Raw genomic sequence first — 13338 nt, 5'->3', positions numbered from 1 at the left:
CATCAACAGCACTTAAGATATGCTCTGGTGAATGGCTTTCCCCCCACCCCTTGCTGACACAATGTTTATTCTTTAGCTTGCCCTGATCGACAGCAGCCTGTGTGCCAGACCATAGATTTAATTGAGGTGGATAGTTGTTAAAAGTAATCTACATTAATCTTGTGGTTGCTTAAATTCAGTACAATGACATGTGAGGTGAAGTGATATAGGTAAATATTTAAACTAATGAAGTGCATAGAGGCACTTGACCTGTGTGAAAGACTGTCGTCTTGTTATGAGCCATTGTTGAGATATGGAGCACACCTGTGAAAACAACTAATATGCTGAACCCTGTATGAAACATCTAAAAGTACATGATGGAGGAGCTGTGTTGAATATGAAAGTGTAAGACTTTGCCGCTGTGGGCAGAGCATGCAACTACTGTGTGATGTTGCGTTGCAGTTTTTTTTCTGAGCTGATGAGCAAGCTACACATTATCAGATCAAGAGCTGTCTGGGAACTACTCAAAGAGAGGGAAACAGGGAGTGTGCAGCGTTTCCGTGAGCAGTTTTCCTGCATCTTGACTTGTGTGTAGAGTGTTCATAACATCAGCATTATGTTTTTGTTTATTTGTTTTGTTGGGTTGAAAATAATTAAATAAATGTGTGATCATGCCTATGGATCACCATGGCACATATCTCCAGCCATATGATTTATTTATGCAGATGACAAAGTGAGTGTGAATGTGTCTGACATCACAGTGTTTTTGTGCACTGTGCAAAAGTAATTGCCTTTGATTGTGAGTGAGAGCGGTGATTCTGCAGGTCACCAGCTATTGTAACGAAAAAAAAAAAAAAAGAGTGAAAAAGAGACAAAAATTACATTGTAGACGAAGAAAAATAATCATGGGAAAAAGGTTTCGTGTTGATCAGCCGAAAAACAACTACAATGTCATTTTATGCTTTTAAGAAAGGATTGTTCACACAAACACAGAGAGAGAGAGAGATGTGTGTTGATTAAGCAGCGATGATAATAATGAAATGTCTTAGTTTGTCACTTTCAGGTGAAAAGCAGACCTGAATCAATTTTCCACATGCAGCGGTCGGAAGAAAGTTATAGTTTAACATCATTGGAAACATGCAGGCCAAGTTTCTGGCTGACTTATTTACAGTGCCATGTGTTTCTCAACCTCACAAGCGAGCTCACTCCTCCCTGAAGATAAGGAATGCAGCTCCAAAGCAATAACATGATAAAGAGACAGCAGCAAGTCCTGAGCACAAAAAGTCCCAGCAAAGCAGCAGCAATGTGGACAAACAGCAGCAGCAGAAGAAAGCAAACCCATCTTCCTGTCTGATTGGATGAATTCCACGGAGGGGCGAGCAAGATGGCGGTGGCAGCATGTTGAAATGCTCAGAAAGGACTGAGTGACTCGGGCAAGCCACTTTAGCCAGCAAGCTAGCATGCTGGCTAGCGACATGAAAGAAATGGACCCTTCATGATGCATTCAACGTGCCAGCGCTGTGGTGGGAAAGGCTCCATCATAAACACGCCCTGCGCCCTGTGCAGAGGTTCAGGCCAAGAAGAAGAAGACGATGACTTCCAAGCCCAAGAAGGTCGGCCTCAGCGTGGGCGAGCTGATTGTGAAAGCCGTGGCCGCTTCCAAGGAGCGCAACGGCCTGTCCGTGGCCGCTCTCAAGAAGGCTCTGGCTGCCGGAGGCTACGATGTGGACAAGAACAAGGCCCGTGTCAAGACCGCCATCAAGAGCCTGGTGGCGAAGGGCACTCTGGTGCAGACCAAGGGCACCGGGGCCTCCGGATCCTTCAAGATGAACAAGGCTACTGAGAGCAAAGCCAAGAAGCCCGCCGCGGCCAAAGCCAAGAAACCGGCAGCAGCTGCTAAGAAGTCGCCCAAGAAGGCAGCGGCAGCACTTCAGACACTAGCACAAAGTCAACCGCATCAGAGGAGGGACAGGACAAAGCTGAAGGAGAAACTGCCTGCTATTGGACTATTGAAGTGGCAGAGGACAATAGTGAGAGTGGTGAGAACACAAATTTTGTTATTAAATGTGGGAAATCAAAATTTGGGTTAGCAAACCTGGGGAAAAAGAAAACTGACTGCTTAAGTTGGAAAATTGTGAAGGAGTCTGAAACATATACAAACATATACAAAATCACACAGAACATGCCTTAACCCTACTAATACAAACACAAAATAACTCATGAAGATTAGACATTTTAAGCGTGAGTCTGTTTATCATCTTGTCCAAGTCACCTCGTGTGATGCAAAGACCAGTGGAACTCATAGCACAGAACATGCTCTGTTGGAGATGCAGCTCCACAGACATGCTTGTTATCTTTCATCAGTGTTAAAATAGTGTCAATTTAGCAGACACTTGTTATCAAATACTGAATTTATCCAATAAAAAAAATTGACTCTCTAGGTTACAGGACAACAGTTTAACTTTTGTGGGAAAAAAGATCCTGGTTTGACCAACCAGTGATCAGACAATAAATTTAGTTGTTAATATAGCTTCCTGCTTGATTGATGCAGCACAAGTAATTTACTGTATGAGGGAAATTGTCTTTTGTGATACTATTTTGAACATGCATTTCTGTCGTCCTGTCAACTTAGCGGGATAATAGCTGATATGCAAATTAGTTGATCAGTTTTAGATTAATGAAAGGTGACTGAATTCTAGTATGAGTGAATGAGATGTGTTGGAGTTTGTTGTGTGTTGAGTGGAGACTCTAAAACACTGAGTTTCCTGTTTTGATGTGCGAGTGAATCCTGTATTTAGATACACAACTCTGAATACGTCAGAACAAACTTCTTTTGTGAAGTGCATGACAGCATGTCACATGTTTTATGATGAAGGGAAAAGGAAAACTGAATAAAATGGGTGTGTGGCCTAAATGAGTGAAGAGCACAGACCGGGTGATTAAACTCATAGCTAATAAGACATATTAGGCTTATGTTGTGTGTTGTGCAGCTGATGGTTGGTTTGGAGTGAATCTAGCTAATGATTCTTCTCCTGTTGTGAAGATGATGAGGAGTTTGTGTCATGACTTAACAAGGCCTTTTTATTTTGATACTTTCACAGTGCACTGAGAGTTTGGTTTGATAATCTCTGTTATTTTTTATTTTTCATTTTTGAACAAGCACTGATTTTGCTTGTGAATTTCTTTTCTTTGAGCAGATCTGCAAGTCGGGAATTAAAAGCGTTACACATCGTCAAGAAAATTGTTGCAAGTGAGTTTCTCCACATTTAAAATGGGTTCAGGAGAAAGCCACTTATTTGGGACAATTAGGAAATGAGAGTCCCCCCCAAAAAGGATTCAACGAGGAAATCCAGTCTAAATTATTTTTCTTTTTGAAATAACGTCGTTTTGCTGAGCGTGGAAACGAATGCGATGATAATTTCCACAATTAGCAAAAGAAGGAACCACTGACTGAATGAGTAAGAATTTTAAAATAACTGACTGACTGAACATGATTGTGTGAAGTTAACCCCCACCTGACAAAGGTGCAGATGAACCCATGTGTTTCCTTTTACAGGAGCAGAAAGATGACAGCAACACTCGAGGTTGCATGATGATTTAACCTTTTAAATGCCATTTTCTGTGTCTGTGCATTTATCAGGTGTGTTATTCATAGGCTTGTGTTGCTCACAGAGGGAGCTGTGACAAAGTATGCATACGCCTGCGCAAGCGCTAATATTTGCATTTTCTTTTCTTACAGCATGCCAGTTCTTCATTTGAATTGATGATGCGATTTATACCAGGACAACTGGTTGATGTTTTTTCCTACTACAGGATTTCTGGGTTTATGTGTGAGGAAAACTGTGTTTACCGGTTATGAGTGGTGATGCTGTTACATTGTGTTTTTGGGAAAATGTGACGGTTACTTTGATGATATGAATAACATATTTTCCACAGCAATGGATGGTTGATTTTATGGTGTTTTTATGGCACCTCTGGAATGTGGTTGGCCGACGCCTGCCCACCAGGATAATCAATGTGTGTTGCTAATGTTTGTTTTTTGAGACTGCATGTACAAGATTCAGCAGAAGCGGACAAGTGACATGAGACAAACAAATAAGAGATGCGGTGTTATGTTCTTTTTTTTAAACAGAATTTGATTTTTTGGGCGTGTAATATGTGGGACAGAGATTTTGCACTATAAAAGACAAATCAATACAATGTAGACAACTTTTTGGTATCTGTATATAAAGTAAGAGGGATAATACATATCTGGAGACTAAAGCATAGTGGAAGGTGGAAGCAGGTAAAACGTTGTGTAATCCACATTTTGAACACAATAGAGTTTCCTGTCTACAAACATGTAGAGATAATTCAGATGCAAAACAGAAGTAATGTTGCATTTCACAGAGCATTGAGTTTTCCATGTGCAAGCTACTGTCTATTGAAATTAGAAAATAAAATACATTGTGTGTGTTTAATGCAAATGTGTGTCCATGATGTAAGATATGATGGGCTCATATCTACAGACTTAATTTAAGATGTTGGACAGTTCTGAACAAAAACGGCAGATTTGAGCCAGGCGTGAATAATGTACAGTGCCAACGGTACAATATATCCACAATCATTCTTTAAAAACCTCTTAGCCTCTAACCTCTAAAAAATAGTTAAGGAATTTTTCACATAGGGCTTGAGAGGTCTCAGTCTGAATGATGGAGAGTGGACTTATCAACGAGTTAAAAATCCTAAATAGAACCTGTGGCTTATGACTATTAGTCGCAATGATCTCCGATAGAAAAGAGGCTTTTGCGGTTTTAACAGCCTTCTGGTATTTCTTCAGGCAATTATGAAGAATGTCCAAGGAGATCTGAAGTTTGTCTTTCTTCCATCTCCTCTCAGCTTGGCGACATTCACGTCTGAGAGTACGGGTGCAGTCATTCAGCCATGGTTGACGGGACGGTTCAAGGCGTTTAGTCTTTAAGGGGGCCACAGTGTCTAAGATAAAAGTACAAGTGGCGATAAAAGAGTTAACGAGTTCGTTAACCGGTGTAGCTGTATTACAGTTAGCATCGTAGAAGGCAGAGTTGGTCAGGGCCATAGAGAACTGGGCAATAGTCTCCGAATTGATCATACGCACATTTTGCACAGGACTAGGGCTGCCACGATTAGTCGACTAGTCACGATTATGTCGACTATTAAAATCGTCGACGACTAATTTAATAGTCGACACGTCGTTTGAAGCTTTGTAAGATCCCAAGACACAGGAATAAGTAGTAGTGTTTAAGAGTGTAATAACGGACTGAAACAGAAGATGGCAGCACTGCATGTACAAGGATGCCAGCTGCCGTTAAACCCTGAAAAAGAAGAAGCTGTGTCCCAGAATTCATAGCATGGCCCAGCTCAGTTGTCAACAATGGCGGCAGCTAGTTAGTTTTAATATTATACTCTTATTATTCTTTTTGGGTCACAAAATAAACGTTTAACATATTTTCAGGCGAGAATGTAGCTGTGTAAACCTCAAATATCTGCTCAGTTTATCAAGACACCACATATTCTCAAAAGCGCTCCGAAGTTTTCGGAGATGTCTGTTACCCACCAGCTCGATAGTTAGCCGGGTTCAAGGCTCATTAGAGCCGGTGAGAACACCAGTCTCCCGGCAAATCGTTTTCAAAGCCACCACTTTTTTTCGCTACTCAGGTTAAACATGTAATATAAGTCACGTAGATAAAAATGTTATTATTTTGCTTTTTTTTAGTATTTTATTTGTTCCTGAGTAAATCTGTTTGGCTGAGAAATAAATTTATAGTTTTTACACAGCTGAATAAACGTCAAGCAGACAACTGATTATCAGAAGTGTGAGATACTCGAGAATATACTCCGGTGTCCTGTTATATTTTAGATAGCAAGGAGCAGATGAGACTGAGTTTATTAAACTCCACCGAAACAATCTGCAGATTTCATTAAACTTTAATAAACTATCATCTTGTCCTTATTTTTAGTTAGCACATACCTTAAACACTTCAAGCTGTAAGCTAATGATAGTTATATAAGAGCAGATGCTGCTGGTGCAATAACCTGTACGTTTTACATTCAATGGATGCATGATCTGATTAGTCGACTAATCACAAAAATAATCGGTGACTAGTCGATTATCAAAATAATCGTTTGTGGCAGCCCTACACAGGACCCGCACATTTCAGCTCCATATTACACGTTTTGACATTGAACGAAACTGGGAAATGGTCAGAAATCCCAGGGTTGTAAATGTCCGTGATGCAAATGTCCAGGCCGTAGGACAGTACCAAGTCAAGTGTGTGGCCCTAAATATGAGTTGGTTTGCTGACCCACTGAGTAAGGTTAAAAGAGTCTATAAAGGCAAGAAAGTCCTTGACCAGCGGGTCCAACTCACAACAAACATGGATATTAAAATCACCAGTGATGAGAATACAGTCACAACTTACAAAGAGGTTTCCTAGACAGTCAGCGAACTCACAGATCCTTATTGAATTTCGGTGGATGATACACCAGGACGAAGGACTTGTTCGCCAGCGATCTGATATTAAGCACAGCCATCTGGATCGTAGTCATCTCATTGTTGTTCAAGGTTCAAGGTTCAAGGTACTTTATTTGTCACATGCATAGTTATACAAGTATAACACACAGTGAAATGTAACCTGACACACTCCTCGACATGTGCAAAAATGGGGGGGGGGCTGTAGAGGAAGAACATTATATATATATATATAGTATGTACATTGGGTGAATGTGCAGTAGTAGCAGCAAGCAGGTGAATTCTGTACATTAATATGAATAAACATCTGACTATTTTACAGGATAGACAATATAAACATATTTAAAATTAAAGGAATTTGAAATGAACATTGTGCCTGGGTTTAGAGTGTTTGGAAGAGAGTCCTGTCTCAGTCAATTATAGATGTTGCTGATATCTGACTTTTTTAGGAGAACTGATTGATCTAGATTAGATTAGATTAGATTAGATTAGATTAGATTAGATGAAAGTTTATTAATCCCTTGAGTGGGTTCCTCTGGGAAATTCAGTTTCCAGTAGCACAGCACCGACAGAAGTTGCATGTTACAGATACAATAAGGGGAATGAGGGTAAGGATATAAGCATAAATACACCATATATACACATATACACATATATAAATACAGAATATATAATATGGATAAATAGGATTTCACATTTGAGTGAGTAGGAAGGAACTGCAGGAAAAGTTACTTTGGCAATATCCCAGTTAAGAAGTGATCAAAACTTCACAGCGTAGAAAAGCCAGATTAATCCTGAATTCATCTGGATAACATGAAGTCCTGCATCATTACGACACCTGGTCAGAATCCTTTAACACTGACATTCTATGGATGGTAAACATGGTGTAAAACCCTTTATTTATTTGCAGTCTGAGTCTCTGTGCTCTATGTTTCTTTGTGTTTGCTATAGGGCAGAAAATATGAAGAACTTTTCTATCGTCAGGGACTCAAAAATCACTTCACTTTCAGGGGGAGAGGAGTTAAATGATTCACACAAATGTAAACTACACACTGCACAAGTATATGACACACAATTTACTGCATACTGTATGAAATCTGAACCTGAAGAAGTCAGTCTTCTTCCTGTTGTGGTCGTGATAGAAAGAGGAACAGAAAAACTGATTATGGCCTCACTTCTCGTTTCACCACCAACACAGACATTTGTCATGGTCCTGGGTCATGGGACCCAGTATTTCTGAGTTCACGTTATCCTGTTATTTCATCTATATTCTAGTTTTTTCTTCAATCTAGATAAATTTGGTCATGCCTAGTTTACAGTTTTAATTCATGGTTTATCAGGTTCACCTTGTGTGATCACGCCTGTGTCAAAGTTCCCCTGGTTGTTACGTGTGTCTTATCTGTCATGTTTTAGGTCTGTGTGTTCTCATTGTCAAGTTTGTGTCATGTCTACATCTCCATGTTTCCTGTTTTATTTTGAAAGAGTCCGGTGTTTTTTGGTTCATCATATTTAGTTTCATTTTCCCTATCCTGTCATTATGTTCATTGTTGTCAGGTGTTTTCCCATGTGATTGCACTTCCCTTGATCACTCCTTATGTGTATTTAGTCTGTGTGTTTCCGTTCAGTTAGTGTCAGGCTATCATCATCATTGTTACAGTCATTGTGTTTCACAGTTTACTCTGTGTTCACAGTTTCTTCGTGGTGTTTTCACTAAGTGTCGTAGTCTTTTACTCAGTCTGAGTGTTTTCAGTCTTCTTCGTTTTCTTAGGTTCATTTTTGCTATTGCTTACAGCCAAATAAAGGTTCACCTTTTGTTAACACCTGCAAGCCCTCTGCGTCTGCTTCTGGGTCATATAAACGAACACACTTGCGCACCCCGCCGTGACAACATTTACACTTGGTTTGTCTGGAAAGGGAAACTCACTGCGCCTTGTGTTTTATCTATATGCAACTTTTAAAGTGGAATATTTTCTCCATGTTACATAGCGAACAATTTAAATGTCAGTGTGACCATCAGTGTATTTTCACTGGCTTAAAAAACTGCTTGAGTTTTCCTGATATTCAACAAAGTGAACTCATTTAAGATTTGAGAACAACAGTGCAGCGAAAGCAAGTCAAACTACATCAAATGCCTCTAACATTTTATAGATATTTCTAAAGATAAAATAGAAAATACTCTCCTAATCGACCAGTTCCCGATTAGCTGATTCTGAACTTTCTCAAAAACATGTCTGGGAGTGTTTCACTTCTCTTTCCTGAAATCGGTGTCAGATGATCGTCTCCGTGTGAAGCTGCATGTGAAGGTAATGTTTTTCAGTCTGTAATATTTTCATGGTTAACATCAGCTGTGTGCAACGTAGTTCGAGCACAAACAGCATAAATCTTCCCTTCTGTAGTTCACGCTAACAGACTCACAGCTGGACCAACGAGAGTTAAACCTTCTTCCATCTGTTAGTGTGTGAGTATAATTCTGGAATCAGCAGAGCTGTTTTTGAATTCATGTTTTCATGAAATGTTAGAAACAGGTTGTTTTGAAAGGTTTGACCTGCTTTTGTAACTTAAAGCACTAAAAGTTGATTTTCTTCTCTGCTCTCTTGAAGCACGTCTGCTTTATTGAAATATTTCCCCTTTTCCTTACACAATCGAAGTATTGCATCACATATTTATGTGCTGAACATGACAGTAAACCAGAAACAGCTGACGTTATTAATGAAGAGCATTTTTATTTTTATATTTTATTAATATTTTATTAATTAATGAGATGATCACATGCTCTATTGTTTTGTGTTGTTTTCTATATGTACTCTCATGAAACAGTGATTGCTAAGATGTTAGTATCTGAAGAGGAACTTAATCAAGGGACTTCCTGGTCATCTGATATCCATAACACTGTTTATTACATATTTACTTTTTCTTCTTCTTTTTTTTTTTTTTTACACCAGTTTGTATATTTGTACATTTTATATATTGTTCTCTGTTAATGCTGTTCATATGTATATTGTGCTGCAGAACTGAGAGTCAGGGGAGGATGGTTGGAAATTTGTGATCATTGTTTGGTCATGCCTCCCCTGTTTAAGCAGCACAGGATTCTTTTTATAGCAGAGGGACATATAACTGTGTGTCATCTAACTGTGAAGGAATTATGTAAATCAAAAATAAAAGACGCATTGGCTGCCAGAGAAGTAAGCATTCAGTATGGCCACAGAGAAAGTTTTGTTTGTTTGATGAATCGAAGAGATGAAAACAAGATCATGAATCCTAATAAAAGGTCTGTAGACAGTGTAGGAGCATTCTGGCTGCATTCTTAAATACTTTTAAAAAATCTAAACACACAGAACTGAGCAGTCATATCAGCTGTTAGTCATGATGACCTTGATGAGGACACTTTCTGTGTTATGGCGAGCTCTAACACCTGGGTGAAAACTATCAAATATATTATTCACACAATAGTTTAACTGAAATGACAGTTTAGAAATGTTTAAGGCTTTTTCTTTCATAATTCACTGATTGAGTCGGCGCAACATTTAAAGGAAAAAAAGGAACTTCATCTTAACCAGTTTGGAAACTGAAACCTAATTACTGACTAAATGCAACTCCTGACTCTTGGTGGCACTGTCACTTGGTGTTTGCTATCACGTCCTGTTCCTGCTCAAACACAGTGGTGTTTTTGAGTAGCTTATCTGCTTAGCAATTTAATTAAAAACTGTTTTCATAAACAGTTCAAAACTTTTTTCATAGTACAGGGCTCTAGACTAACCTTTTACCATGGGCGTACCGGTATGCCCAACTTTAAAGAGTTAGGCGTACCGGCACAAAAGTTAGGCGCACACAAATTTTATAATAATTTATATAATATAATGTGTTTTTCTGGATACACTGTGCTTTTTCAGCATTCAAAGATTGATGACACCGTGTCAGCCCTCTGGCTATGAATTTCAGAAGGATCAGGCCTTAACTTAACAGAAAAGTTAGCAATAGTTCTTTTCCTATTACAGCTACATCCACTTCTGTCGTGCCTAGGCTGCTCACAAGGGCTGGGTATCATCACTGATTTCTATAATCCATTCGATTCCGGTTTTCAAAGTCCCGATTCGATTCAACTTAGCCTCAGACAGTCAGAAATATTATAATTCTGATCATTTATCAGTACTGACTTCATCAGAATTGTGAACATCACAGCAGATGCCTTTGTGTGAAAGTAACTGAGAATAAAACACAGAAAAACATGAAGGAGATTTTCCTGGTCTGGCTTTTTATAGCAGATAACCTTAAAAATATTCTACAATGTTCTGCATATAAAGTTTAAATTTCTTCAGTATTGAACAACAGAAAAAATAGGCTTTCTTGTCCGAAGTCATTTAAGTGAAAAAAAGAAAAGAAAAAGACAGCAGCCACAGCGCTGTAAACAACGGTAGACTGGTGGGTAATAAGCGAATGAATAATACAGAAAACAGAGATTGGAGACGGGAAGCTGTTCTTGAAGTACAGAGACAGATAGAGAGAGAGCTAGCTGTGCATGAAGTGTGATTTTAATAGTCGTGGAAGCAAAACAGCAAAATTCATGACGACATTGATCAAATGTGAAGCGCAGTTTGCTGCTTGTTTTGCTGCTGGCTCAGTGAATTTTGGTTGGAGAGACAAAACCTGCAGCCCAGAATCAGCGCAAAAAGACGTAATCACAGCGCAGACCGGACGCATCAGAACCGCTAAGCTCCGACAGCGTGTCCGTCTACGGGCCGTCAGGTGAGAAAGTCGAGAAAGACAAAGTTGAATCTGATGCGTCGGGTCCGTTCTGTGTTTACGTCTTTGTGTGGAATCCATGTACCTGCTCTCATTTGCTGTTTGGTTGTTGTTGAAATGGTTTTGTGAGCTTTAATCTGGCAAAACACAGTTATATTTAAAAGTTGATTCAGGATTTAATGAATTGATATCGCTTTATTCAACCTACTCACCTCCCACTTCCACCTGCACTTTCAACTGGACTACGGCCAATCAGAGAGGTCCCGCCCCTGACTATCTCTGATTGGTTTAGTCCATGATAAGGGCAAAATGTGTGTCTGTTGTTGACCACAGGGAAGGTTGCAGATTTCTCTTCACCTGTCCCTCCTGCACTTTCCTGCTCATTGTGTCAGATGTTTAGCTACTCCTTGGCCTCCTTTAGCAGTAATGATACCTGTAACACATGTAGCATATTTGCAGCTCTGGAGGCCAGGATTACTGAATTAAAGACTCGGCTTCGCACCCTTGATTTATCCGTAGCTAGCCAGGCCCCTGTAGCTGGTGCAGCCGAAGATAGTGTAGCCCAAGCAGCTGAGGAAAGAGGGCAGCTGGCTGATGATGAGGAGGAAGCATAGTCCTAAACAGAAGCCCCAGGTACACCACCAACCTGTTCATGTGTCTAACCGTTTTTCCCCACTCTGCGATACACCCAACCACTCTGTGACACTCTGGTAATTGGTGATTCTGTTCTCAGACATGTGAAGCTAGAGACACCGGCAACCATAGTCAATTGTCTTCCAGGGGCCAGAGCAGGCGACATTGAGGGAAATTTAAAACTGCTGGCTAAGGGTAAACGTAGATTCAGTAAAATCATAATTCACGTCGCAGTAATGACACCCGGTTACACCAATCATAGGTCACTAAAATCAATATTGAATCCGTGTGTAACTTTGCCAAAACAATGTCGGACTCTGTAGTTTTCTCTGGTCCCCACCCCAAGCAGACCAGGAGTGACATGTTTAGCCGCATGTTCTCCTTAAATTGCTGGCTGTCTGAGTGGTATCCAAAAAACAGTGTGGGCTTCAAAGATAATTGGCAAACCTTCTGGAGGAAACCTGGTCTTGTTAGGAGAGACGGCATCCATCCCACTTTGGATGGAGCAGCTCTCATTATTGTACGATCTGCTGTACCATATAAAGCACCTTGAGGCAACTGCTGTTGTGATTTGGCGCTATATAAATAAAATTGAATTGAATTTAAAAGAATATTTTACTTGTTTTTTAAATGAAAATATTTTGTGTAATATTCTCATCTTTATTTTGGTCTTAAGTATGGGCTGTAAAATAATCAAATTCAACTCAATTTTATTTATATAGCATCAAATCACAGCAAGAGTCGCCTCAAGGTGCTTTATATTGTAAGGTAGACCCTACAACAATACATACAGAGAAAAACCCAACAATCAAATGACCCCCTATGAGCAAACACTTCGGTGACAGTAGGAAGGAAAAACTCCCTTTTAACAGGAAGAAACCTCTGGCAGAACCAGGCTCAGGGAGGGACAGCCATCTGCTGCGACAGGTTGGGGTGAGATAAGGAAGACGGGATAAAGACATGCTGTGGAAGAGAGACAGAGATTAATAACAGGTATGATCCAATGCAATGTCTATTAACACATAGTGAGTGAGAAAAGGGACTGGAAAGGAAAAACTCAATGCATCATGGGAATCCCCCGGCAGCCTACGCCTATTGCAACATAACTAAGGGAGGATTCAGGGTCACCTGATCCAGTCCTAACTATATGCTTTAGCAAATGCAACATTTTCAATTTTGTCCACATGATGGACAGAATGTAACTGTGTGCTTTTTGCAGATGTACTTCTTGCATTTCTTACAAAAAGTGCTTGTTTTAATGTCTTCTCGTGAGGGACAGACCTGGCATCTTTTCCATTTCTTTACACCCGTATCCACTGGATCCACTACAGATTGGTTGGATGGTGCACACTTAACCTTTTCAATGACAGCTGATGCTGCTGGGGATCGAGCTGGTCTGACTCGCATCTGGATCTTGGGAGTGACAAGACTTTTTCCCAGTTCTTCCAGGAAAAGCCGACGTCAGAACAATTTACCCGCATTCCAATATTGGTGGA

General features: G+C 39.9%; 1 protein-coding gene and 1 pseudogene across 1 annotated transcript in view; both read left to right on the top strand.

The window, feature by feature from the left end:
• The first annotated feature begins 1474 nt into the window (after nt 1-1474).
• On the top strand, nt 1475-7498 carry LOC146635422 (histone H1 pseudogene; annotated as a pseudogene).
• Nucleotides 7499-8883: 1385 nt separating this feature from the next.
• The window catches only part of LOC146635421 (protein NLRC3-like), a 31657-nt gene continuing 27202 nt past the window's right edge, over nt 8884-13338 (top strand). The window contains exon 1 of the mRNA XM_085350543.1: nt 8884-8927. The gene's annotated coding sequence lies outside the window, so the exon portion shown is untranslated. The remainder of the gene's footprint in view (nt 8928-13338) is intronic.

Source organism: Diplotaxodon limnothrissa, linkage group LG3, assembly GCF_057381915.1.
Source record: "Diplotaxodon limnothrissa isolate DT_005_m linkage group LG3, D_limnothrissa_male_GT1.1, whole genome shotgun sequence".
Lineage (NCBI taxonomy): Eukaryota > Metazoa > Chordata > Actinopteri > Cichliformes > Cichlidae > Diplotaxodon > Diplotaxodon limnothrissa.
Note: the sequence above shows the minus strand (reverse complement) of the source record. Positions and strands in the feature narration are given on the sequence as shown.